This window comes from Elephantulus edwardii, unplaced genomic scaffold, assembly GCF_000299155.1.
Source record: "Elephantulus edwardii isolate Elephantulus edwardi_28Jun2011 unplaced genomic scaffold, EleEdw1.0 scaffold00284, whole genome shotgun sequence".
NCBI lineage: Eukaryota > Metazoa > Chordata > Mammalia > Macroscelidea > Macroscelididae > Elephantulus > Elephantulus edwardii.
In genome coordinates this window covers 3,124,935-3,128,323 of record NW_006400034.1, presented here as the reverse complement: position 1 = coordinate 3,128,323, position 3,389 = coordinate 3,124,935, and positions in this window count along the sequence as shown.

Sequence of the window (3,389 nt, the reverse complement as noted above, 5' to 3'; positions counted from 1 at the left end):
TTACGAAAATTAATAAAATATAATTACAGAAAAAAAATAGTGACCCTATGTACAACAGCCCTAAACTCTACTCTGTCCTGTGCCAATCGCACCATCTCTGATAACACCCATCCCAATTATCCCAGTCACTGAATAAATCCACCTCATAGAGGGCCTTCCTCTCCTGTGCTGTCCCTCCACCCCCCAAAGCATGATGTCCCTCTCCAAGGACCGGTTCCTCTTTACAACATGTCCAAAATAACTTGATATGAGAAAGCAAAATATAACAAAATGCACAAAGAGCAGGAGTTAGAAAATTTAAAGGGAAGAAACATTGGCATTTCTCAAGCTAAATGCACTGAAGCACAAATTTAAGTCTGGAGTTTCAATAAAGAATTATATGGATGAAATATTGAATAATGTAGGAAGCATCAAAAGAAAATGGGAGGAATACACACAGTCACGGCACCAAAAAGAATTGATCAACATGAAATCTTTTTGGGAAAGACATTGAGTCTTTTCTGGGAAGTAGCATATGACCAAAGCCCAATTGTTTTGAAGTCTGAAGTTCAAGTTGCATTGAAGGCTTTGGCAAAGAGAATATTGTCCCAGGAATTGATGGAATTCCAGTTGAGAGGTTTCAAGAAACAGATGCAGTCTGGGACATTCTCACTATCCTGTGCCAAGAACTTTCATAGAGAGTTACCTGGCCAACTGACTGGAATAGATAATTATTTATTCTCATCCCATAAAAAAGGAGATCCATCAAAATTTGAAAATTATCAAACAATATCAATAATATCACATGCAATTAAAATCTTGTTGAAATTATTAAAATATGATTGGAAGAGATATCAACATGGAACTTCTATAAATTCAAGCTGGATTTATTTGGCATTAGGAGTATCATTGTTGGTATCAGATGAATTTCAGTTGAAAGCAAAGAATACCAGAAAGATGTTCACTTGTGTTTTATTATTGACTGTGTGGATCATAAAGTATAGATATCGTTGAGAAGAATGGGAAACCTAGACTGTGCTCTTGCAAAACCTATACCTAGATCATGAAGCAGTTATGTGAGGAAAATATTCAGATGGTCAACAGACACAAGAACTGCTCAAAATCACTGGCAATAAGAGAGAGGCAAGTCAAAACCACAATGAGATACCATCTCACACCAGTAACAGTGGCAAAGTTTAACAGAACAGCAAGTAATAAATGTTGGTGAGGATGTGGTGAGATAAGAACTCTTATACATTGATGGTAGGATGTAAAATGGTATAATTACTCTGGAAGGCAGTTTGGCATTTCCTCAGAAAGCTGAACATGGAAATTCCATGTCACCCAGCTATTGCACTGCTTGGAATCTACCCCAAGAAAATGAGAACTGAGGCACAAATGGAGACTTGTAGGTCAGTGTTCATAGTAGTGTTATTCACCATTGCAAGAACATGGGAACAGTGCAGATGTCCAAGCACAATCGAATGGATTGAGAAAGTATGGTACATTCACATGATGGAATACCAAGCAGTATGCAAGAGCAATGATTCTGTAAATCACTATCTAACTTGGGAAGGACTGGAGGCATTATGCCGAATAAACTCAGTCCCATAAAGACAAATACTGTATAAGACCTTTATTGTAGAACATGTATGAGGATCCAAGGCGGGAAGGGTGGGAGCAGAGGGGTGATGACGCGAGGGGCTGGTGTGGTAATCATCTGGTTGCATAATTTGATGGTTGGAGGGAGGGGTGGGTAAAGAAAATGAGCAAAATCCATTGTGAAAAACAATGTATGCGAGCTTTTAAGTAAACCAGTATATAACAAAAAGGATATACTTTTTTTTAAAACAAAACTTGATAGTAGCTTTATGGTTCCTCAGATAAGATGCCACAGAGATTTTTTCAGTAAACTTTTCACAACGTGTTTCTTTTTAAAAAAGAAAAGATTTAAAAGAAAAAAAAATCCCATGTTCTGTAGAACTTTGAAGATGATTGAGCTTGAAATATCTTTTTTTTTAAATATCTTTTTTACAGTAAAAGAAATTGATAATTATGGTCCTATTGCTATGAGTCGCAAGCGACTCGATGGCACGTAACAACAACAATCTGATAAGAAAGAAGCAGTTGTGCAAACAGCAAGGGAACACCACATGGTTTAAAATCAGGAAAGCTGTGTATCAAGGCTGTAATTTGAGAAGCTGGAGAATATGAAGACGAATGTGGCATTGGGATTGGAGGAAGGCTCACCACCAATCTGCATTTACAGATGACACAACTTTGCCTGCAGAAAGTGAAGAAGATTGGAAGCATTTACTGCAGAAGAGCGAAGACTACAGGTTTAAATATGAGTTCTATTTCAACATAAAAAACCAAAAATACTCACAACGGGACCAACAGGCAATGGCAAGATTCTTTTTGTTGTCATGTGCTGGCAAGTTGGGACTGACTCATAGCTTTCAACATGACATAACAAAAACCATCAGTGTGTGGCAAACTGACAAGTGAGTGTTAATCAATCTGCATAGTTTGACTATACAAACCGCGCCCCCCTTCTTTCCCCCAAAAGGTATTTGCAATGGAAAAAAATTATACAAAATTCTGCCATTCATTATCTGGGTGTTCAACTACCAATTATTACTTTCTAATTTTCATATTCATATTTCATATTTTCAAGTCACAATTACTAATGAGGCTTTGTTATTACATGTATGATTAACTAATTCTGCACAAGTTAATGAAAATTCTCAATTTCTCCATCTTTGGCCTTAGAGGTTGTCTTATAGATTACTTGGTAAATAAAGAATTCAGAAGGGACTTCAGAAAAAAGGATATCTTTGCTTACGCCTAATGGATTTTAGCTGCATGGAGAGAATGCTAGAATGACGTCTTTGCTCTTGTTAGAAGACACTGAGCTGACTCTAACTCACAGCAATCCTTTGTAGAATAGATAAAAACTTTGTGTAACTCTGTACCATCCTTTTGCTATTCTCTGTTCTTCCACCCATTATTGCAGTCTCTGTTTAAGTTTATCTTGTTGAGGGTCTTGTATTCATTGACCTTCTAGTTTTTCCACTACAGTGAATAAGGGTTCCACAACCAGTTTCTCCACAACCTTGCCAGCATTTGTTGTTTACTGTTCTGTTAAATTTTGCTATTCTGACTGGGATGAGATGATATCTCATAGTTGTTTTGAGACCTTCCAGTTTTTCAAGCATGATGCCACTTACCAAGGAATTTCCCCTCCTGGGAACATGCCCTAATTACGTGAGACAAAATTTACATGTATTTGTTGACTATGCAAATGCATTCAGCTGTTTGGAACAGAATACTTGATGGGCTATGCAGAGAAGAGAAATTCCAATACAGTTAACTGTGCTGTTAAGTGTGTGTTGGAGATGGTAAGGATG